Below are 26788 nucleotides of genomic sequence, written 5' to 3' on the forward strand. Positions count from 1 at the left end.
TCCTTTGCAATGCGCAAGAGGTGTTCGACGAAATACCCGAGCCACACTTAAGTTCACACAAAATGATATCCTCGACCGAGGTTAGCAACCTTATCCTTTTCATCTGTAATTGATACAAAAATATTATGTGTTGCCCATGTGTTGACTGTCGGAACGTCAGGGAGCACTCTTCCTCGAGAGTCCTTCATGGCCATCTGCTTCGGAGAGGTTTCATGCCTAGCTATAATTGTTGGACCAAGCATGGAGAAAGAGGGGTTGTGATGGAAGACAATGAAGAAGAAGAAGAGGATCCTATGTTCCCTGTATACGGTGATACTGCAATGGAAGACAATGCAGAAGAAGGAGGTGATCAAGAACGGGCATCAGATGAGCCCGCTGATGATCTTGGTCGAGTTATTGCCGATGCAAAGGAAGATTGCGAAAGTGAATTGGAGAGGTTGAAGTTGGATGGCATGTTACAGGATCACAAAAAGTTGTTGTACCCAAATTGCGAAGATGGCAGCACAAAGCTCGGTACCACACTGGAGTTGCTGAAATGGAAGGCACAGAACGGTGTGACATCCATGGCATAGTTTATTAAAATGTGCCCATATTGTACACAAACATGCATCTTGGAAGCACGGACAATGTTGACAAAGAAAGTTTTCCTTTTCATTGCACAAAAAAACTATTTTCCATTTTCCGGGTGCGAAAAAAGGGTTTTTTTGTGAAGCGCCAACCACAAATATGTTGCAGAACTTGAGAACCACATTTTTAGAAAATACTAGACCATGTTATATGCACAAATAACCAAACTGTTGCCCCCTAAAAGGTTTCCATCCACCTTTTTTGAAAAACACAAGTTGTTGCCGATTCAGCTGGAAACAGGTCAAATTTGAACTACAAGTGCCTCGTAGTTTGCTCATGATTTTTGGAAAAAATCATTTTTAGGTACACAACTACCTATTTCATCAGAGATACACCAAGAGTTTCTCAATATTCAACCCCTAGCTACGAACGGTCATGCCCGCCGTCTTGACTTTCTTTTGAAATCGGCAGAGAAAATTCCAAAAAATTCAGAAAATTTCAAAATGATGTAAGACCTTCGCGTGGTGTCATTATATATGTCCTAGTATCCACCAAAAATAATAAACTTGGAATACGATAGTTATATTGGAAAGGTGTTCACAGAAATGAGTTATCTTCTACGAAGAGTCTTGGCTTTCGGGCCAAATGGCGGGTGTTATAGCCACATCCATGGCATAGTTTGTTAAAATGTGCCCATACTATACACAAACATGCATCTTGGAAGCACGGACAATGTTGACAAAGCAAGTTTTCCTTTTCATTGCACAAAAAAACCATTTTCCATTTTCCGGGTGCAAAAAAAGGGTTTTTTGTGAAGCACCAACCACAAATATGTTGCAGAACTTGAGAACCACATTTTTTGAAAATACTAGACCAATACTATATGCACAAATAACCAAACTGTTGCCCCCGAAAATGTTTCCATCCACCTCCTTTGAAAAACACAAGTTGTTACCGATTCAGCTGGAAACAGGTCAAATTTGAACTACATGTGCCTCGTAGTTTGCTCATGATTTTTGGCAAAAATCATTTTTAGGTACACAACTACCTATTTCATCAGAGATACACAAAGAGTTTCTCAATATTCAACCCCTAGCTACGAACGGTCATGCCCGCCGTCTTGACTTTCTTTTGAAATCGGCAGAGAAAATTCCAAAAAATTCAAAATGATGTAAGACCTTCGCGTGGTTTCATTATATATGTCCTAGTATACACCAAAAAATAATAAACTTGGAATACGATAGTTATATTGGAAAGGTGTTCACAGAAATGAGCTATCTTCTACGAAGAGTCTTGGCTTTCGGGCCAAATGACGGGTGTTATGGCCACATCCATGGCATAGTTTGTTAAAATGTGTCCATATTGTACACAAACATGCATCTTGGAAGCACGGACAATGTTGACGAAGAAAGTTTTCCTTTTCATTGCACAAAAAAACCATTTTTCATTTTCCGGGTGCGAAAAAAGGTTTTTTTTTGTGAAGCACCAACCACAAATATGTTGCAGAACTTGAGAACCACATTTTTTGAAAATACTAGACCATGTTATATGCATAAATAACCAAACTGTTGCCCCCTAAAAGGTTTCCATCCACCTTTTTTGAAAAACACAAGTTGTTGCCGATTCAATTGGAAACAGGTCAAATTTGAACTACAGGTGCCTCGTAGTTTGCTCATGATTTTTGGCAAAAATCATTTTTAGGTACACAACTACCTATTTCATCAGAGATACACCAAGAGTTTCTCAATATTCAACCCCTAGCTACGAACGGTCATGCCCGCCGTCTTGACTTTCTTTTGAAATTGGTAGAGAAAATTCCAAAAAATTTAGAAAAATTCAAAATGATGTAAGACCTTCGCGTGGTGTCATTATATATGTCCTAGTATCCACCAAAAATAATAAACTTGGAATGCGATAGTTATATTGAAAAGGTGTTCACATAAATGAGCTATCTTCTACGAAGAGTCTTGGCTTTCGGGCCAAATGACGGGTGTTATAGCCACATCCATGGCATAGTTTGTTAAAATGTGCCCATATTGTACACAAACATGCATCTTGGAAGCACGGATAATGTTGACAAAGAAAGTTTTCCTTTTCATTGCACAAAAAAACCATTTTCCATTTTCCGGGTGCGAAAAAGGGTTTTTTTTTTGTGAAGCACCAACCACAAATATGTTGCAGAACTTGAGAACCACATTTTTTGAAAATACTAGACCATGTTATATGCACAAATAACCAAACTGTTGCCCCCGAAAATGTTTCCATCCACCTCTTTTGAAAAACACAAGTTGTTGCCGATTCAGCTGGAAACAGGTCAAATTTGAACTACAGTTGCCTCGTAGTTTGCTCATGATTTTTGGCAAAAATTATTTTTAGGTACACAACTATCTATTTCATCAGAGATACACAAAGAGTTTCTCAATATTCAACCCCTAGCTACGAACGGTCATGCCCGCCATCTTGACTTTCTTTTGAAATCGGCAGAGAAAATTCCAAAAAATTCAGAAAAAATCAAAATGATGTAAGACCTTCGCGTGGTGTCATTATATATGTCCTAGTATCCACCAAAAATAATAAACTTGGAATACGATAGTTATATTGGAAAGGTGTTCACAGAAATGAGCTATCTTCTACGAAGAGTCTTGGCTTTCGGGCCAAATGACGGGTGTTATGGCCACATCCATGGCATAGTTTGTTAAAATGTACCCATATTGTACACAAACATGCATCTTGGAAGCACGGACAATGTTGACGAAGAAAGTTTTCCTTTCCATTGCACAAAAAAAACCATTTTCCATTTTCCGGGTGCGGAAAAAGGGTTTTTTTGTGAAGCACCAACCACAAATATGTTGCAGAACTTGAGAACCACATTTTTTGAAAATACTAGACCATGTTATATGCAAAAATAACCAAACTGTTGCCCCCGAAAATGTTTCCATCCACCTCTTTTGAAAAACACAAGTTGTTGCCGATTCAGCTGGAAACAAGTCAAATTTGAACTACAGGTGCCTCGTAGTTTGCTCATGATTTTTGGCAAAAATCATTTTTAGGTACACAACTACCTATTTCATCAGAGATACACCAAGAGTTTCTCAATATTCAACCCCAGCTACGAACGGTCATGCCCGCCGCCTTGACTTTCTTTTGAAATCGGCAGAGAAAATTCCAAAAAATTCAGAAAAATTCAAAATGATATAAGAATAAGATGACATGGAAGTCATATTTGGATTCCTCTCATTTTCCTAATTGATTTAGACATATTATTTGTAAAATTCCAATTTATAGATGTAAAGGTATGAATTATTCTATATTAAATAGATAAAGGTAAAATTAAATTAAATTCATTTTATCATTATTTATTTGATATTATTATTACTTAATTATTTTAGTTTGTTCATATAATTATTTCAAATTTAAACAATAAAGAAGTATGACATCGTGAGCAAGAGGTTAATATGCTTGATATGATACTAATATCAGTAAGTTGTGTCTGCGTACTTGGAAGCTACTAGGTAAGGAACTCAAAAGTTAAGCGTGCTCAGGGCGGAGTAATGTGAGGATGGGTGATCGAATGGGAAGTTTGACCACAGGTATGCACTTTGACTTGAGAATAGGGGTGAATAGAGATTCAAAAAGGGTTCAAAAATAAATAGGGGTGAATTCAAAAAAAGTGGAAAAATTCAAATAATAATTCAAGTATTCAAAAAAAAACTCAAATTTCTTTTTGAAAAAAATTCGAAATTCTGCTGGAGGCATTCATCCCGGTTCGTGTTACGAACCGGGACGAATGGTCCTGGCCACCTCCCTCCGCAGGCCGGCCACGTGGACTACCCATTCATCCCGGTTCGTAACACGGCCGAGACGAATGGGGCGAGGCATTCGTCCCGGCGGCCCCATCCCGGTTCGGCGACCGGGACGAATGGCCCTTACGAACCGGAACGAATGAGGCTTTTTCCACTAGTGGCCTCCAGGATCTCTTCTTTGTGAAGGCTGCGTTGGCATTGAACTCGGGCAGCCCGGGTACTTGGGAGTCGTGAGGCTCATCGCTGACGTAGAACCACCTCTTCCGCCACTCTTGGATGGAGTCGGCCATCTTGAGGTCGAAGTACTCGACATCAGGCCGAACCTGCACTGTGAAGCCTCCAACCGTGTAGGGTGTGCCTCCATGCCCCTGCCTCTTCACGAAGGAAAGGCGTTTCCACATGCCTCAGTGCAGGTTCACGCCCAGGAAACATTCGCAGAGAACAATGAAGTAGGCAATCTGCTGGATGCTGTTGGGCGCGAAGTCGTGAAGCTGCACGCCATAGGCGTATAGCAATCCACGGACGAAATCGTGGATGGGAAGAGAAAGGCCGCGGCTTACAAAACTCGCGAACATGATGCGCTCGCCAGTGTTAGGCTTCGGGGTTACCTCGTCGCCGGGGCATCGAACTTTGTTGTCCCCCACCGGTGGCAGCTGGCCCTCTTTCCTCAAGGCAGTAATTTGCTGCTCGGACATGGTGGATTTTTTCCATCCTCCCGCCTTCGTCTTCGGTGCGGCTGCGTCGCCGGAGACGGCGGCGCCTTTCCCCTTCGCCATCATGGATGAGCAGCAAGAAACAGGAGCTCGAGGAGAGAAAATGGCTAAGGGTGCGAGGAAGAAGAGGAGGCAGTGGCGGCGAAAGTGGGAGAAGTGGCCTTGCAGCCTTCCCTTCCCCGGCTGTTTATAGCGCGGCGCGGTTAATCTGAGCCATTGGTTCTATACTACGGCCACGTGTTTAGCATCCACCCTGACAGGTAGTGGCCTAGAAATGAACCGGCACGTCTCCACCTCCCCGCCCGCATGAGGATCGAGGAGGCCATCATTCATTGTGCCTCGATTTCCACGCATGGTGCGGTCAAATCCAGTCCAAATGACGCACGCTGCGGTCAACGCTGACAGCGGGGCCGCAGTGTCACCCCCATCAGACGTCTAGTGTGGGGCCCAAGTGCGTCATCTATGACGACATCGGAGTCGAATCGCTTGGTCCGGTCCTCAGCAGAGTCGACTGCGGGTTCCGTACCCGAAACATACGCAGTGCCGATAGGTACATAGTCGAGTATGAGACACGTACCTCCTCGACGGCCCAGGTCGCACCTGCTGCGAAAATATACCTGGATGATGCGTCTACGATGTGAAGATAAATCCTATGGACCGAGCCCATCGCCTGGGAATCGCACCGACTGCGCTTACCCAATAAAATTCCATGCCCACGGCGTGAAGAAAAATCCCGACGGACATGTTGGGTACCCATTCAGATGCTAGAGTTTGACTCGATAAGACCTCCATGGCACAAGTCGAACTACCCCAGCTTGTTTCAGGTTTGAGTCCGGGGACTCGAACTTGAGAAGGTTAGTGAGAGTTTTTGCCCTGGAGCAATTAACTGGTCTCGATCCGTCGAGTGTACCAGGCCCACTAAACCATCTTCCTCGGGTTACAACTTATTCTGGTGGAAGCGTCAACTCGATGCACTTCTGACTCGGTGGCATTCCCATACGTAGTCGTCGACTGCGCTTACTCGACACATGTTGAGCGACACCCGACTACGCCTACCCGATGCTTGACTCTTAGTCTCTAGCCAATTCTACGACTCGGCTAGACACTCGGGGGCTACTGACGTGGGCATACCCTATCGGGTACCTACTATTGCGGTCCGACCGAAGGCCCACCGAGTGACCCATCCAGGATCATGCAGCCCAAGCCCATTTGGAGGTTGCGGACAAGTCCACTTCGGATCTTTGGAGTACTATGCAAGAATACCCGAAGATCTAGGGTTATCCCTACATTGTAACCTACCCGAACACGACACCCGAGACCCGGCCTCCTATATAAAGGCTGGGAGGGGTCGCCGGGCAGAGGACCTAGACGAGAGACTCAGACTAATACTCATACGCTTACACCTTGCGCCAGATCCAATCTGCGCCGCATCACCATTGTTGCACCTTGTAACTCCATCATCAATACAGACAGACAAGCAGGAGTAGGGTATTACCCTCCGGGGGCCTGAACCTAGGTAAATTGTGCCCCACTCCTTGTTAGCCGATGAATTCACCAGCGCCTATGTCTCCCCTGTCACGAAACCCTAGTACATCAAACATGGGATTTGCCGTGGTGACCCCACGACAGTGATAGCACCTTCTTTGAAAATGAGACAAGCATCCAATACATCTCTAATGTACCTAAAATATATTTAAGTACAAAATGGTCCCCAAACTCATTGGATCCGAAGTAGTTAGACAAACTACAAAACATAGGACAAACTCTACATGAATATGTGCATATAGATATGAAATTAAATTTCATGCACATCTTAGCCGATTTAGGATTTGATGGAGTTTACCCTATATATTGGATCAAGGAAAGTAAACATGCCATAACATATATATTAGTAAATATGCATGAAAAGGCTTTCAAGAACCAAAAGCGATGTAATTTGAGCAAAACACCAAGTAAACCAAGATATGCACACCAAAGTGTGACACGACATAAGGTTGTCCAAATTTTATCAAAGATCCAAATCAACACATGAAAGGAGATACCAATTGAAACCAAACCAAATAAACTAATGATTGATAAGATACTAATTTGAAAAGATACCAAGTGAAAATAAGATACCAAAGGAAACAATTATCACTTGAGGGATACCAATTAATAGATACATCAAAGAATAAGATATCGAAATCCCAAAAGACATCAAATGAACGATGTCAAATTCCCAAGAGTTACCAAATGAAGCAAATATCTATGAATGAGATATCAAACTCCAGTTAATACCAATTGAAGGTACCGAAGCAAAACCAATGAGCATAGAAAATAAAAATATGACACATCCTCAAAGACTTATCTCATTCAAAACGATAGACCATGAAACAAGGAATGAGATAACCAACTCCCAAAAGAGAGCGAGGTTCTAACAAATAAACCAAACCCTCTACACTTTTTATGATGGCACAAAGTACCAAAAAGAAAAGTTTTGTCTTCCAGAAACACACAAGTTAGGAATTTAAAGACCAATTGAGAAAGATCTAATATCAATTGAATACAACTAGTGTTCAAAAGAATATAGGATAGCTCCCCCATGATTTGTGCATTATTTTGTATGTTGCATTTGTATATAAAATGCACACAAATGGGATCATCACTCTCCATATTCAAACACTAGAAATATTCAAGAAAAGGAAAGAAGATCCAATTGAAGAGATAGTGTTCTAAATAAAATAAGATAGCTCTCCCAAGACTCGTGCATCATCTAGATGTTTGCATTTGAATACAAAATGCACAAGAATGGAATCCTTGCTTTTCCTACATCAATTAAAAAACTTAACAGATTCGAGTAAGGCAAAGAGATCCTTAAGAGTCAAAGAAGACGAAGGGAGTTAGCACAAAAAAAATCTTGGCATAGAATAAGACGAATAGAATTGAGAGCCAATGTAAATATGATCAATAAGTTCTACTACAAATATGATTATCACTTGTCCAAGGACAAGGAGTATATGGAGTTAATTCTCGGTGGTATATTGCAAAGTTATTCATGATCATATTCACAACACAAAAGCATATCGAAAAACATAGGAGTTAATCACCATGCTTACATAGAGATTCTTTGTGGCTTCAATTATTCGAACGATTATGCAAAGCAATGATTAATATCTCTTGAAGCAATCGGTTTCCCAAATAATACACACTAGTGCACATTTTAGGAAACCCGCACCAAGAAACTCTCTCAAAAACAAGATACCAAAAGATGAAAGACAAAACTAATTTAAGCAAATTAGGAACTTGTTTGAGCAAACATACCACATAGGAACAAGATAATTTACAATATCAATTCTAAGTGGCATTACCTCACATGTTCACATTTTCTAGGCTTGTAATATGCACAAAGATTATTACTCCCCCATAATGTGATAATCCATTTTTTCTCAACAAGAGGCAAATAAAATCCAACTAGAGATAATCAATGAACATTAGAATTTGAATTTCTCATGAGAATAACATACCACATAGTGACTAGATAATCTTGTAATATCAATACTAGGTGGTATTCCTCATGTACACATATTTTTAGGATTGTGAGGTGCCAAAAGCATATCACTCCCCCAAAATGGGATAGTCCATTAATCTCTCAAAAGATCCAATTAAGATACATACAATATGCAATAAAGGCTCAACATAAATTCACAAGTACATGGTGTGCGAACCAACGTACACATACTAGATTACTCAAGATAAGTAAGTAGCAAGCACAACATATACAAGCACATGCTAGATACAAAACTAACACATGTAGGGGGGCAAGCAACTTTCAATGTATATAATTTAAATGCAAGTTACCACAAGGAGGTAGATTGGATATGAGATAGAGACATAATAATCCAAATGACTTGGCTTGAGGAAATATATTGATGAAGATCCCTTAATTCTTCATGAGGTAGCCAAGTCTCCAATGCCCTCCAACAACACCTATTGATCAAGTTTTAGCTTGTTGGTCCCCAACCAAGTTGGGTCATAAGAGGTTAGTCACAATAGGCTTGGCAACCCAAATGGTTCTTTTCTTGACACCACTTTGAGTACCAACATATTTGGCAAACACATTGCCATCCTTATCCTTCCGAAGAGAATAAACATCATAAACTATGATAGGGTTGGATAAGATACCATTATTGCATCAAGAAGAAAAGTGACCCTTTTCACGGCATAAGTAGCAACATTGGCTTCCTCCTTTCTTCTTAGTTGATTTCTCAACTTGAGGAGCATTAGCTTTATTCTTCTTGGGAAGTGGCCTTTCTTCAACTCGAGTTTGAACATGAGAATGAACCTGTGGCTGCTTCCCTTGTTACTTCTCACTAAGAGGCTTCTTCTTCAAAGGGCAAGATCTAACATGGTGCCCTTCAACCTTGCACTTGAAGCAAACAATCTTGACCGAATTCTTGACTTGTTCTTGGCCCTTGTTCTTGTTGATCTTGTGCTTCTTCTTGACATTGGACTTATTCTTATTATTGGAGTTGAATCCAAGTCCACTCTTGTCATTGGGGGATCTTTGCACACTCAACATATTATCAAGTGTGGACTTCCCTTCATGACGCTTTTCCAAGTCTTTCTTCAAAGAAGTGACTTGGGCCTTGAGCTCGTTTATTTCCTCTACATGGTTAGTGACAACACAAGTACTAGAGGAAGTAGATGCTTAATTGTTAGAGCAACAAGGCATAGAAAGTAATTCATCACAAGATGTAGCAATATCATGCTTTGAAGAATTACTAGGACTAGCACATGTCAATAAAACATTTTGAGTAGTAGTGCTATTGTCCACATGAGGCTCACAAGATGTCACCTTGGTAATAATAGCCTTATGAGCTAACTTTAGCTTATCATGTGAGATTAGAAGATCATAATGAGAGCTTGAGAGCTTTTCATGACTTTCTTCCAATTTCCCATAATTGCTAGTTAGCCACTCAAGTTGAGCCCTAAGCTCAACATTCTCCTTCAATGTAGATGCTTCACAAGAAATAGAGTTAGTAGCACAAGCATCATTATTAATAGCAATATTAGAAGGTAACTTGGCAAGCTCTTTTGAATATGAAGCTTTAAGTTGAGGATGTGCAACTTTTAGCTCATCATTTTTAATTTTAATATAATTAGCCACCACAAGATTTCTATCATGAGATTCCTTTACTTTAGATAACTCTAAAGAAAAGGTTTCCTCAAGAGATTCCTTGGTGGCTTGTTGTTCTTCAAGAGCATCCTCTAGATCCGAAATCTTTTCCGCATACTCACGCTCGCGGCTATAACACTCATCAATGCATGCTTCCAAATCCTCAATGGTAAGCTTACGCTTAACAAACGTACGGATGATTTTTAAGAAATTAGCACAAGCATTTTTATCATTATAGAGAACATGGTGAATCATTTGACCCTTCTCCAATAAGGAAGCATCATCATCCTCATCATCATCATCATTATTATCATCATCATCATTAGATATATTGGAGTTCAAAATGGGAGATACCTTTGAAGCTTTAGCCATAAGGCAAAAGTGGGAGATGGTCTATGATGATGGAATATTACTTGAGGCACCACTCAAGTCCACATCTTGTTCCATATAGTGTTGGGTTTCCTCTACATTATTAGTAAAACAAAATCTTGAGGAAACACAAGAATTTTTATTATGGCAACAAGGTGTAGTAAGCATATCATCATGAGATTTAGTCAAGCAATTTCTACATGATATGCACGGACTATCAACACAAGCATGTAAATCATTTTGGGTGCTAGATGTGCTAAAGTCCATAGACGAAGCATTGCAATAAGATAGAGATGAAAGATCATCAACAATAAGCTCTCTATCGAGATTGCAATACGTATCATTACTCACCATATCAATATGTTGTGGCTTGCCACATGTTGGTGAAGTAGAAGTTGAGAACTCATTACACCCAGAGGTGGAGGGAGAACAATCATCCCCACAATTATTGGACACATCATATTTATCTTGAAGCTTGGTCCATATCTCATGAGCTTTCCAAAAGGCATGATTGACTCAAGAACTACAATGCTCACATATTTGAAAAACACATTAGTAGCTTGAGCATTGAGATATAAATTTTTATCATCCTCTAAAGACCAATTTAGGCCCTTTGGAGAAGAAAAACCCATATCTACAATTCGCTCTATATTTGGACCCATGTCCTTAAAAATATTAAGCATGTGAATTTTTCAAGCATCATATTTTGTGCCATCGAATATAAAAGTGTCATTATGCACTAATCCTCTAGCCGACATCTTTACTCTCTAGGCGGTTAAACCTTATAAAGGGAGAACCCACTCTGATACCAATTGAAAGGACACGGATGTTGCCTAGAGGGGGGTGAATAGGCGGTTTAAAATAATTATGGTTAAGGCTTGAACAAATGCGGAATAAAACTAGTGTTTAATTTATCAAGTCAAAACCTAAACAAGCTAGGTTCACCTATGTGCACCAACAACTTATGCTAAGCAATATGAGCAACTATGTGATAGCAAGATATGTAACTTCAAGCTCGATGGCTATCACAAAGTAAATTGCATAAGTAAAGAGATCAGGTATAGAGATAACAGAGACACGTGGAGACGATGATTTATCCCAAAGTTCACTTCCCAATGGAAGCTAGTCTCCATTGGAGAGGTGTGGAGTCACAATGACCCCAAGCGCCTCAATGGCTCACCTTATTCTCCTCGTGCCTCCACCAATGCGGAGTGCCACGATCCACTATGGGACCTTTGAGGGTGGTCACCGATCCCGTACAAGGTTGGGGAAATCTCCACAAGTTAATTGGAGGCTCCCAACAATATCCTGCGAGCTACTAAAACTCCGAGATAGCAACAAGGTACCGAAGGCTTCCAAAGCTCCAAGACAACAACAACCATCTAGGGCGAGGCGAGCAGGACGGCGCCGGGACGGGGCGGTGCCGGGCGAGGCGAGGCCAGGAGGGGCGGCGCGGGGAGGGTGGTCAGAGCGGGGCGAGCGTGGCAGAGGAAGAAGAAAGGCCAGGAAAAAAAAAACCTGTGGCTTTGGCATATTAAAGGAATATTCTCTTTTACAGTTTTATTTTAGGGGCTCTGATCTGGGCCGTCACTTTTTCGACCCGTAAACACGAGTTCAGTGGCCTGAACTCGGTTTTTACAGTTCGCATGTTTACGGGCTCTGTTAGAGATGCTCTTAGTACCGATCCAAAGGGCCTTTAGTACCGGTTTTGGAACCGGTACTAAAGATTCGGTACTAAAGCCTCCCACCTTTGGTACCGGTTCCTTACGAACCGGTACTAAAGGCTATTTCGTTTAAATTTTTTGATCCATTTTTTTCTAATTATTTTTCACACCCTCTTTTATTTTATTTTTTCACTCCCTCTTTTTTTATTTTTTTCAGAATTTCTAGTATTTCCGTTAGTCTCTAACTACACTTAATCTCTAGTCAAATTACTTACCCGTAGTCAAACTTCCCGGTCGGTCACTCATCCTCACACTACTCTAGCACTAGCACGCTTAACTTCCGAGTTCCTTCCCATCCCACTTCCAAGTGTTTCGCGCGCATGTTGTTGATAGTAGTATCATATCAATCCTATTAACATGTTGGTCGACGTCACACTTCTTTATTGTTTAAATTTCAAATAATTTTTTTAATAAACAAAAGTAATGATGTAATAATAATGTTGAATAAATAAATAAAATTAACTTTTTTAATTTGTATTATTTTTTAATTTTTTAATTTTTTTTGCCAAACCTAAAACCTGAAAATTTGAAAATATTATAATTTGCTAAAAGTAATAGTAATATTCTGGGATTCAAAAAATCTTATAATTATTAATTCTAATTATCAAAAAATTAGAAATATATAAAATTCTAAATTTCTGGAAAAAACTAAAATCTTCCTGCTTTCATTTTCATTTGGAAATTTGAGAATCTAAAAATTGGCTAACCGGGTAAACCCAGGTGAATTCGGATGTAACTTTTTCCCACGATGATTTTGATATATGATACTTTTTTTTCCGACGTCGTATGCAAAAGTTAATGCGGTTTTATCATTTTCCAAACTTTTTTGCAAAAAAAAGTCAAAATTCGAATTTCTTAATTTCACCGAATAGTAGGTTGCATAACATATAAGAATCTGAAAACATTTTATTTTTTGAATTATCTATCATTTTTATTTGTATTTTACAAAGCAAAAAAAGGCGATCGGGGGGGGGGGGGGGGTGGGGGTGGAGGTGCGTGCGGAGCAGGAAAACCTTTAGTACCGGTTCGTGACAGGTCGACCCTTTAGTACCGGTTCGTGTCACGAACCGGTACTAAAGGTTTTCCGGCTGACGCTAACCCTTTAGTACCGGTTCGTGTCACGAACCGGTATTAAAGGTCCTTACGAACTGGTACTAAAGGCCTGGGCAGTGCAACCGGTACTAATGCACCCTTTAGTACCGGTTCGTAAGGAAACCGGTACTAAAGGTCTGGACGGAAGCCCCTTTTTCTACTAGTGTAAACTTGCTAAATCTTAAGCAACTAATGTTCTTTTAAGTCTCAGTTACCCGAGAAAAGTGTAAACGAGCGGCACTTCTCAGAGACTTAGGAAAAACCTTAAAATGAAACTTTAACGACAATGGACGCTGTATGGACTTTGGTTGCTACAGGAAAAAATCGACTCCAAGCGACAAACAATACCATATAACTACTAGTCTAGCTAATTTTTGGTCAGTAACATTGATGGCATAAGTTTGGGTCAATGACTATGTGGTTTTGTGATGCAATACTTGGTAGTTGTAGGAACTTTTCATCTATTATAGCAAATTCATTGGTGTTAAATAGTACTCCACTCTTTAGAAAAAGATGTAATGTTTTTGTCAAACCTTCAGTCATACTTTTACAAAAGCAACTGTCACTATTCAGATTAGACTAGCTAAATGCATGTGTGTTGTAGTGGGATAGTAGGATATGTTAGAAGCATTTATGAGGTAGTTTCTATTTTGCGAACATTCACATATAGAGCATTGAACTTAATTTTAAACAATATAACCTCGTACAATGTAAGGGTGAACTATAGTAAATGACCGATTTACAATAGGAGGAACTCAACGAAACATGTGAGAAGTACTCCAAAAAAAGGTATTGATACGCCGAACGTACATGTATTAACATCATGGACATGCACTAGCACGTGTTAGAATAGACAATGCAGGACGAAGGATTAACCTCGGCAAGGAATATGTTTTTTCTTTTCCTCTTTTGGTTGTATGCATCCTTGATGCCTCTACTAGCTCTTGGCACTCTGTTGTTGTTGCAGAGACGGGATGTCTTTGATATTAATATATATATATATATATTTTATCGAAAAAATAAGGTTTAACTATAGCTGAATAATTAATTTACAACATGGAACCTAACGAAAGAGAAGAGAAGCACTCCAAATAGGCACTGCTATGCCGAACATATACCTTTTAACATCACAACATGCGCTTCACATGTTAGAATAGCCAATGTAGGAAAAAGGAATGATCTTAGGAAGGAATATGTTTTTTTTCTTCTTTCTTTTGGTTACGCGTATCCTTGATGTCTCAAGTAACTCTTGGCACTATGTTGTTGCAAATATAGAGTGTAATTAGCATCTCTCTTATATTAATATATATCTTTTATCAAAGAAAAAGGTTAAAACTATAGCAGGTGACTAATTTATAATACAACAACAATAACAACAACAACATCATCAAAGCCTTTTCCCAAGCAAGTTGGGGTAAGCTAAGTGACTAATTTACAATACGGGAACTAACTAAAGAGAAGAGAAGTACTCTAAAAAGCGAAAACCCCTAACAGCACACGAGGTTCAGTGATCCCTATAATTACAAGTTTACAAAAACACATTTCTAAGATTCGAAAAAATCAACAAAAAAGTATGGTAGCGTGAGAGTACATTACAAAGGCATGCCAAAACAAATTGGGAGAAAATACATTTTATTTTGGGCCACACAAAAAATACAAATTTCTGACAGTTTTCTTTGTTATGTACCTCTATATACAGCTAAGAATTTATCTTTTTCCCGTAGCTCAAAACAGAACGAAATTTGTATCGAAACTTCACACGGGTGTTCAATACATGTATATCTATTCACGGAATAAATTTTGTGATTTTTTGAAACAAAAAAGTGCAATTTACGAAAAAATAAAAAAATAAAAGGATCACTGGTGCTCGGGAGCACCAAATCCGTTTCCTCTAAATAGGTATTGATATGCTGAACATATACCTATTAACATCACTGGCATGCGCTTGCACATGTTAGTATAGCCAATGCAGGACTAAGGATTGACCTCAAGAAGGAATATGTTTCTTCTTTTATTCTTTTGGTTGTGTGTACTTTTTTATATTTCTTAGTTAGCTTTTGGTGTTATGTTCTGTTGGAGAGACCAAGTGTAGTTATTATCTCTTTGATATAAGTATATTTCTTTTATCAGGAATTAAGATTAAACTTCAGCAAATGACTAATTATAATATGGAACCTAACAAAGAGAAGAGAAGTACTCCATCCGTTTAAAAATAGACATCTCAATTTTTTCTACTCTCTCTGATTTTATTACTCTCCATTAGGACGGATATACCTAGAACTAAAATAGATTTAGATACATCTATATTAGTGGAAACTAATATGGATCGGAGTGAGTAGATATAGATGTATCTCTAACTAAAATGCATGCATCTAGTTACATCCGTATCTTGATAAAAATGAGACATCTATTTTTAGGCGGAGGGAGTACTCAAAAAATAAAAAAGTATTGTTATACCAAACATGTACCTATAAACATCACAGACATGCGTTCGCACATGTTAGAATAGCCAATGCAGGACTAAGGATTGACCTTAGGAAGGAATATGTTTTATTAGACTGATACATTAGGCGCACGTGGTCGACAACATACTTTTGGACATTCGTATGGTATGGTTCGAATGATCAAAAGTTAATTAACTATTGAAGGAGTAAGCATAATTTCTATTTCGAGACAAGTTGGTAATAGTAGAAAAGATGGAGGAAGACACCGATGGGGATGCATGTTTGAATCCGTGGGGGAAGAATTTCCGTTGACATTCGGCACGCATGGCCAGTTGGCCACCTGGGAATGGGTTCTAGGAGGTTCTACTTCTAGGCGGAATGTGCAGCTGACATGACCTGATGGATCGACCATGTCAGGTGTTAGTTGTTCGATCCCGGAAAGGTGCCTGAAGAAAGAGCTGAGAAACAAGATCAGGGCAAGTTGAGGGGGCGGGCAAAGCCGAGAGGATCGAGAGACGCGGACGCTTCAATGATGAGGGAAAAGCGGCATCGTCTCGCCTTCCGCCGTCGCCGTCGGCTACGTTATCCTTGGCGCTCGTTATGGAATACACACAGTCGATACTCCGGGCCTCCCAGGTCGCCATGACCCATGTGAAAGCTAGCCCGCCGGAATATCAGTCATAATCCATATCGTACGCTGCCTCCGCGCGCCGACGGAAACGGCCGGATGAGGGCCGCGCGCGCGCGCCGTCCACATGACGCCCCTGCCGCGCGCGCGTGGGGGGATCATCAGCTTGCCTCGCCGGCGACGTGGCCCGGCGCGGCGCCAGAGACGGAGGCAAATATCGACCCACTTAGCAATTGCAAGGCCACAGGGGTAAGTGATATGCGTATATACTACGCCCCAGGGTGGTGGCCGGTGGGTGCCGGCCGGAATGTGTGTGCGTCGAAATCATGCCGCGAATTTCCAGTGGAAGGACGAGTTTTCCTTTTCCTTTCTTCTTCCTCTTTGAAAGTTTTCCCTTGCCTAAGTTTTCTTGATCTTCTTTCCAAGTTTTCATGTGGCACAAGTTTTCTGTTATCTTATATGGAAGTTTTCCCGAGCATGTAATTTTCTTGGGATTCTTCGTTCTTTAAAAGGTCTCCTGCGGCATGAGTTAATTAATAACACTGTTACTGAACTGAAGCTATATCTGCATGAATTATTTTTGTATGAGCACAACCACTCTACCTTATGAACATATCCGAGAGACTAAGTTGTTGGTGGATCTTAAGATAGACAAAGTTATCATAAGTAGCTCGTAGTCGTCAGGCAAGCCATCTTCACGGGCCTCGCCTAAAAGACTGGAATAAACTTAGGAAAATACAAGCATCGGTGCCAAGTCTAACACTTAAGCCTATACAATTATAACCGATAGTGCCACACCAGTAGGAGAACCATTTTTTCTTCGCATGCACGAGTTAGGAGCACAAATTAACCAATATTCTTCTTTAAAATATTAGTAGATTTTTTCTCGAAATAGCTTGTCAAATAACATTCAGACAATAGTCTTTGAGCGCGACCGACTTTTGTCCATTTGATCTGAGCACATGAGGCTTCATCATTCCTGGTTAGAGGGAATGCCAGAGGAACAAGACAATGGGAGGGAGGGGCCGATAAATAAATACAATCGCAAATGCTAGAAAATTTTAAATCTAAATTTGTGTGTTCAACATTGTGAATAAAAAAGAAAAATCAGATTATGATCTGTGCCACATTCAAATATAAAGTGAACATATATACTATTTACTAAAGTTCTTTTATTTGGCATCGGTATCTTTTATCAAAATACTCAGCCACGTTATGTACAAGTTTTATGTAGGTTATTTTTCTGAAAAAAATATCCAAAACTTTTTGAGTGTTGATTTAGGGGCCAAGTGTATTGGTACACTAATTTTTCTAGTGCACTAATTGCACTGTCAAGAAGCAGTAGGCCATGTTAATGCTAAATAGATAATGTATCAAGTAGCCAAATAAAGTTAGTATGAATAAAATGACTTAACTAAACACTAATAAGGAAATATCAAGTATAGTTATCAAATAAAAAATTATTGACTTCGTCGATAATATATACTACACGCATGTAAAATCGCAATGCAGCATTATTCTTATTTTTGAATACACAAAAAATGATAAAATCTGATATTTTTGGGAGATTTGAAATGTGTTACTTAGATACACACTTTGTTATTTTTATGTAGCTCAAATACAAAGTATTTCACATTGATATTTTCCACATTTCTGGCATAGGTGAGTGGCTATATCCATATTTTTCAGATTTTGTTAAAACTCATAAACATGATTTTCAATTATCTTTTAAGAAAAAGCATACTTGACTTTATTGATTCAAAAAGTTTACAAGAATATTAACTTCAACCGGAGGGTTCAAAAGCCGCGTATGGCGCCCCTCATCTAGACCTAAAGCATGCTTTGCAAGGCGATGTGCCTCCTTGTTCGACATCCACCCTTCATGAATAAATGAACAATCGTCTTCTCTGCTCTCATAGCCTCGACTTCTTTGATGATACTGCCATGTCTTCCTCCCCTTTCGTGCACTATATCATCCAATCAGAAGCGACAATGAGTTTGTCACGAGACAAATTAGTAGATAACGATGGTGCGTCCTGGCATGCAAGTATCTCCAAAACCACCGGATTAGTAACTCCCTGACAAGTCATTACCAAAGCTCCAAGAAAATTTCCTTGATCATCACGACATATAGCACTACTAGACCATAATGGCGCGCGTTGCGGCGCCCGTCCTTTGTTATGGTTATATTATAGGAAATCCCACAAATAATAGGAGACCCAAAATACATAGGCTAGATTTCCATGAACTATACACAATATAAACCATGCCATAATATAGATGAGTTATAGGTCCAAATGGTCAACCCGGATAACAATGATCTAGATGTAAGATACTCCTTCAGCTCCGAATTGTAAGATGTTCTATCTATTTCTGAAATGTGTGTACCTAGATGTATTTCAGTGTGTTTGTTTACTAAATTTTGTCCATATGTAGTACACATTGAAATATCCAAAACACCTTACCATTCAAAATGAAGGGAATACAATATTATGGTACCATGATACTGATATTTCTAGTTGTAGAGCTACCAAAATGACCATTGAAAATGTGAAAATGAATCAACAAACTCATCTCAACCAAAATATGGCCTCGATAAATAAAGTTAACAGAGAAGTTCATTTCATGGAAATATAATGTTTTGGTATCTCATTCGTATGCGAGCTATGTTGTGTACCTCAAGATTCAGCATTAAAACATTGTACAGGTATATAGACAACTTCTTCATTATAGGTGAGATATATAATATGCAATGAGTCAGAAAACAACTGCTTAACTAAAATTGAAAATTCTCATGGCCTAGATCATGCCTTGATAGCTTCTATCCACTACCTGATACGGAGGAAAGCAAGTTTTTTAGATGTAGTCCCCTACAGTAAAAAATGGTAGCATCAGCCCGGTTCTATGCAATCAGTAATAGTGTTTGAGTAGATGCCAATTTTGAACCCAGGTTAGTAAAATATTTATAATTCTTGCAAAATAAATATTGGGCCTTAGGTCCTAGGAGCGTATTTCCTATGCATCGTAGTTTATCACTTATCGGGCAACGTGAATTATATAGAAGACCTGTGTAGCTATTGCCGGCCTGACCTGCGGATTTCTAGTGCAATATAACTAATATGTATGCATATGGCAGCTTCGATCTTATGCATTGAACCCACAATTTACCTTCTATGTGATGTCAGCCTGTGGAAAGTATGGTAGAAAGATAATTTCAGGGAAGATAAAAATTGCAGGTCTGTAGGAGATTCTTGATCGGTAGAAGTGTTATCCACGCATGCCAATAAAAAACAAAAGAAATGGTGAAGTTGGCGATTGCTTCAAACCACGAATGTATAACAACAAGGACGCCATTCAGAAATATTTACATTGTCAAACGAATGATGCCATTCACATGGGCCACAATTTATGCAATACTTGCAAAGAATTAAACAACAGCACAAACGCAATATCGTGAGAAGTTAGCCTGCCGTACCAATAATTAGTAGAGTGGGCTTCTTGAGTGACATCATCAGCGGACGATCTGTGCCTTCAGGATGCATCTACTCGTAGATCCAGGCCACATGCTCCTCCAAAACCCAGGAACAATTAAATGACCGCCTACATGCCACACTTTAACCTATGAACATAGGCGAAACAGTTCGTGTAAAATCCTAGGATTCAGAGGTGCGTACCTTATGGATAGAGAGGCAACACCCATACTTCTGAATGCCATTGGTGTGCTCCGGATGTATACATCGTGGAGATGCTATTGGGGGAGATCCATAGCCACGCAGTTCCGGTGACGGGTGAACGGCGACTCAGGAGTCAGGAGCAGTTCGCGACGGTTCGGAATTGCAGCGAGGCAAAAGAGGCGATGGCGCGTACAGAGGGTTCGCGAACAGCGCAGAAGCCGTCCTGACATGCAACGCGCCGGCGAGCTAGGTCCCGTCCATGGAGGAAGGAAGCGGTAAGGCGACGACAGGGGACGGTAAACAGGCCGCGGCGAGGGCGCACACAGGTCATGGACAAGGGGAGAAGAGGCGGCGCGGCGAGAGGAGCGGATGCATCATTGGCTGGGGAAAATAGTACACGAGGCAGAGGAGCGTTCTTGGGCCAGATTCGTGTAGAGCGCACTACATAAAGGCCCGGTCAACGACAGGTTGCCTAGATCAATTCCCGGAGTAGAGGCCCTTTTACGTTGGCCCGTCCACTTCATGCAGAATCACACAGTAGCAAAGGCCCGTGTTGGTGCTGCGGGACAACCAACAGATCCTGTCCGTCCATGAGCTTAATCGGACGGCTGATGATCCTAATTGTTGTGGTGGCTCCTAGCTAGATCCATTTTACTGTTTACTAATATGAGCCAGTATTAGTAGTGTTTGAAACTGCCCCATCAACCTTGACCTTTACATAACCCGACGGTGGTGGCTTCATTTACATCCGATAAAAAGCGATGAATAAACATATGTGTTGAGAAAGGAGGTTTGAACTCATCTTCATGGATAGCTTTCCTCCGTGCATACCATAGTGCCCATATTATAACCACCAGAGTTATAAACTGCGTGATACTGAGTCCAAAATGGTGAAAATCCATCTCTGCGCGTCTGGTTCTGCAGTCGCTTGCATGTGTTCAGCCATCTCCTCGTCAGCTAAGGCCCATACACATCTCGCCATTCGACGATTCAGACTTGAACCGACCACAAAGCTTTCAATTATTTTTTAGGGTTAAGTGCATCTTTGGTTCCTCATATCTTGCAGAAGCCTAACTTTGGTTCCTCAACTCTGTTCGGTCTACACCTGCCCTCAAACTCTTAATTAAGTCTAATTTTAGTCCCTGATAACGGTTTAACGATGGTTGACCGGTTTTTGACTCTCTTTTTTAGCCACCGTGGACAAATTTGGGCATGTTTAGTCCACATAGGACCATCTCACCTCGAGATCACTTAAGCAATTGGCACTACAGACGTTCACCTGCGAGATCGTGATCATTATCCGTTTGGCGTAATAACCCTAACTCTTCCCCAACACCTAGCGGCGGCGTCTGACACTACGAGGGCAGATAAGCCGAGCGGGGAAGGCAGAAGCGATGGACATGCGATAGCTTTTGCGTCGGGAGGAAAGGCGGAGACGACTAAAGTGGCGAGGATGGCTGCACCAAGCAAGAAAGACGAAGGCGGCCGCACATGTTTGTTAGGGCAAGGGGATGGCCAAAAAAGAGAGTAAAAAATCAGTCAATCATCATAAAACCGTTGCTAGGAACCTAAGTTAGACTTAATTAAAAATTTGAGGGCAGATTTAGACCAAAAATGAGTTAAGGGACCAAAATTAGACTTTTTCAAGATTTGAGGGATTAAAAATACACTTAACCCTATTTTTTAATATAATGATGGAATAATGGAACCTGGGAGCTAGAATCTCCAGTGGGCCTTAATTATCTACTCGTTCTCAGCATATACTGGCCCACAAATTCCTTAGTTGGCTGTAGTAGGGCTGCGGGTTGGCCCTTTCCTTCATTTTGTGTTACTGCTGAAGAAACCAAACCACGGAAATAGCAAACCAGACGACTGAATATCAATTCATCAGTCTCGCAGACGTCGACGTTTAGTCTAGCCATGGGATCTTCAGTACGATTCTCATGTAACCCCTTTGATCATCTCCGCTCCTTCTGTAAGACCTCTTCATCGATCCTTAACTTTTCTATAATATCGCTCACGAACTAATCATGTTACACAAGCTGTAAACAACTTTTGATGGATCATCTGGGAACTAGGATCTAAAACATGCATCATTTCTAGTCTTCGAAATTGTTGAATGCAGTGCTCCACACCACAAAGCACAAGCTTGCGTCGAGAAAGAGGGAAGGAGTCGATCCAATTCCCAGCCAAATCATGGGCACCCTCAGGAGATCTGACTAGACCAAGGGTACAGATAAGCACCTGCCAAATTAGTCTAGCCGTACATAGTAATGACCAACTATTTCTTTCTACCCACATTATTTTTTTAGATAAAAGGCACTGCCTAACTTTGAATTAATAAAGCCATCAACGACGAAACGATACAAAGTGATGAACACATCTTACAAAATTACAAAGTGATGAACACACCTTACAAAATGAACCACACACCCACGCGAACTACCAAAGAAACTACAACCGGAAGCGCGGACAACAAGCTCGGCCATTACTAAGACTACGAATAATCAGACCAGAGCTGGACAGCAACAGTGTCGAGCCGGAGCTCACCCAAGAGCGAGCCAACGAACACGCACGCCGTCGACAGAACCCCTCCCTCGCAGAAAGGCCACCGGAAGCCAACCACCACCGTGGACCGACCCATGTTGCCCACAATCCAGAGAGTAGCACTAAGAAAACTCAACAAGGGAAGGGAACGAAGCCAGCCTTGCCGAAGATCGCCAAACGAAGTCACCTTCACCACACAACCGTCGGAGATCCGCATGTTGTGGCTCCAAGACGGTGTATTCAAGAAGAGCACGACACCGGAGTGCCGCCACTGCCCGATCTGAGGATCTTAGGTTTTCACCTGGAGAATGTAGAAAGACGGAGAGAAGCCCCATGACACCTTCAAGAAGGGGACGGCGTCCGTGGACGTCGCCGTCATGGCCCAAACGGGCAAGGGTTTCCCCTCGGCGTGGCCTCTCCTCCTTCTACACAGGGTTAGGCCATCGAACGACAACCGAACCGCCGCCACAACGCGCTGCTCACCACCAACCACGTAGCCCTCACGACCGTGGTCACTGGCCAACACCCGAGCCATTGGCACGCCCGCCAACCAACATGGCTCTCGCCTTCCAAGGCCGCCGCCCCGGCATCCCAACTCAAGCTGACGAGCCACCAACGCAGAGGAACGGTAGGGATGAGCACGTCTAGATCGAGCCCACCTGACCATGATCTAGCACAGCTACAACCGACGGAGGAGATGGCGAGCCAACTCAGGGCAGCGAGTACGACGAGCAGCCCCTCTGCATCACCAACAAGCCACCCTGGACACAGCCGGAGGAGCCCACCAGGCCCGCCCGTTGGCCCAGATCTAGGCCCACCCGTAGACCTAGATCTGGTCGCCGCCCATCTCCATGGCCACATCGCCGCCGGTGGCCAGAAGCACCACCGCAGCCCGCCTTTGCCGCAGCAGCCAGTCCCACCGCTCGCCGAAGCCGGATCCCCGCCGTCCGAGCCACACCGTCGCCTAGCCGCACCGCCACCTTGCAAAACTGCCCCTAGCAGCCTCCAGACGCGCGGGTAAGGAAGATCCCGCCGGCGCCGCACGGGCTTTGCCCGGTGGCTCTTGCCGGCGACGGCGGGAGAGAGGAGGTTGGTCACTAGGGGAGGTTTCAAGTTCACCCTCAGGGAGCGAGAGGAGCGAACGATTCTTTTCGCAGAATGCAATTCTCCTCTACCCACATAATTTCCCTGTCCAGCCTTTCTTAGCCAAGTTATCTCTATTTGAGAACTAGGGGTTTTTCCCATACGAGATTTTTTTTGCAGGTAAAAAAGAACAATAACGCTCCAGAATGTGAAGGACATCTTCAGGTCCAGAGCCTAACCAAGTAGCGATACATCGTTCTGTTCTTACAAGATTTGCAAGACAGTGACTAACCCTAACCTGCGAGCGTTCCACTTTTACAAAAACACAAACTCTATCATGACTAGACAAGTACTTAATCTCTGAAACTAGATGTACACAGGAAGACCTGTCCTGTGTCCTCGAACTCATCGCTTCAATTAGCTTGGCACAGTCTGATTCGATGATGATTGGCAACTGACTAAACTGAAGAGCCAGTTCCAATCCTTCTAAGCATGCACGAGACTCTGCTTCATACGGGGACTCACAGTCAGATATAAATCGGCAAGCAGAGAAGACCGGCCATCCTTCTTCATTTCGCAGAACCATACCCAATCCAGCCAGGTGATCGGACTCACGGAAAGAGCCATCAATCGTTAATTTGACCCAACCCTCAGGGGGTTTAAGCCAAGCTTTATCTGGTAGATTCTTAGGTTGGTGCGTGACCATCAGTATCCCTTCCTCAATAGCTGGTTGCTTGCCTTTGAGTAGAGTATCCGTAGGAGTATGCTTAATGTCACGTATCAGCCGAATATAACTGATTAGAAAACGCTTAGAAGCTTCAGTAGTGGGGAGGGGTTTATCATGGGTAGCCTCATTCCTGCCAAACCACACTCTCCACGTCAGCAACAGCATCATGTCCACCATATGATCAGGTATCTGGGTCCGAACCGATCTGAACCAGCTCTCTGGAGATACAGATAAATCAGCCTCTGAAGGCAGGCTCCATAACGCTCTCATTTCTGACCATAGGCGCCGCGCATGCGGGCACCTGAACAGTGCATGTGGCACATCTTCAAGCTCCGAGCAACAGATGTTGCAGTAACCTGTAACACGCATGTGGCGACGTAGTTTATTTTCCTCCGTTGCCAGTCCATTAGAAGCTGCCTTCCAAGCGAAAATTTTGACCTTCGGTGGGACTGAAGACCTCCATATTTTCTTCCAACACTCGTTCCGACCATCCGGGTTACTGGTGTTAGCCGCAAGAGCACATTGATCTGGATGTTCAGCTAGAGCTAGTTTGTAAGGGCTGCGCACTGTGAACACGCCTGAAGATTCGGGCTGCCACGCTAGAACATCATTATCTCCACAACGAGATGGTTTGATTGTCAGAATTGCATCAGCATCAATGGGTGAGAAGATTTCTCTTATTTTATCCACCTTCCAGTTCCTTTGATCATCCAGGAGTTCCGAGACCCGCCGTATTCGACGATTAGCCCAGAGATACCAATAATCCATGTGACCCTGTTCAGGTTAATCTGTTAACTTAATTGCATCAACCAAAACTCTCAGACTCTCCCACTGCCTGTTATTTCTCCCCACAACGTTCTTCTGAATTTAATATATCCCCAGCCTTCTTCCTTAACTCTGCTCACTTTTATTAACTTCGAAAAAGGTATCCTGTACAACCTAGGAAATTATTCTGATAATGGTGAAGTATTCACCCACTTCTCGGAAAAAAAAAAGTTATCCTCCGAGAACAGTGTTTTATCACCATTGTTCATGAACCTTTTGGAGAACTGTTGAAAAGTATGATTAACTCCCATCAAGCTCTGCCAATCCGCTCCACTGCCCATTCTTCTTGCATCCGTTAAGAGCAAGACTAAGCTTTGGATCACCGCTGGGGCAAAGCATTTGGGTCTCCTAATTTTGGGAGAGTAATCCCTTTGTTGTACTTGCACTTTGGTACTTGTCATGTCATGACTTTCCTTCTTAATTAAGGATTTACCTCCCCGTTTCAAAAAAAAAGTCAGAACTCCTATTTTCTGCAGCAGCCTAGGAGAGGACCTGATTGCTTTTTTTAAAAAAAAAAGAGTTATTGCCAGTTCCCTTCAGTATTCTCAAGTTTCCAAAGCAATTTGGACAACCAACTCTTCTTTATTGATCACATGTCTACCACATCTAACAATCGTTAGGCAAGCACACAAATTGACAATGTACCGAATGGTATCTCTTCTTGTCATCCAATTCATGCTACACCATCTTTTTAATTACTTAATGAGTGTTTCAAATTTAGATATGAATTTCTGTGATTTCATAGGTATTTCCTCTGACTTCTTTTATAGAACGTTTACGTGGGCTCAATTGGTCCTTCAAAATGTCATATAAAAGGGAACAAAGGGAGTACCTGGTATGTCTACATCGTTGCCTGATAGGTTCTAGCTTGATCGAGCGTGGTGCGATGAAGCTGACGATGGAGATCCCGGCAGTGGGCAGTGAGTCGTCCTTCCTGGATTCAGGTAGTCCAAACAATATTCAACGGTAGAGTTCAGGGGTTCAGGCAGCGCGTGGTGCCTCCCTGCTGGCCTGCTCCCGTACTACCGAGATCGAGATGCCAACTTCGCCGCGGCACCGCGAATGTATAAACTGGCAACTGATCGTAGGCGCCAGACACAAGAATGCAATGTCCAGCTGCGTGCCAGTTCTCTGAATTTTCGTCGTTCAGAGTGTCCACACGACTTGTCTGAATATTTTAAAGCCGAGTCTGAATATAATACTTGTAGGTTCGTTTTGCAGCCGTTCTGTATTGTATCAGAGCAGACGCAACCGCTCCCTTTGGCGCGTCCACGTTTTGGGCTGCGGAATGCTTCTCACATGGACCTCATTTCCAAGCTGGCGTTGGTTGCTCGGGAAATTCAACGGGGAATAGATTCAGAACCCATTAAAGAAAGACACTGGTGAAGCAACAAGGAAGAAGCAGCCCCGTCTGGGAGGACTAGGAGCAAGCGAGCG

Source organism: Lolium perenne, chromosome 4 (assembly GCF_019359855.2).
Source record: "Lolium perenne isolate Kyuss_39 chromosome 4, Kyuss_2.0, whole genome shotgun sequence".
In the NCBI taxonomy this organism is placed as follows: Eukaryota; Viridiplantae; Streptophyta; class Magnoliopsida; order Poales; family Poaceae; genus Lolium; species Lolium perenne.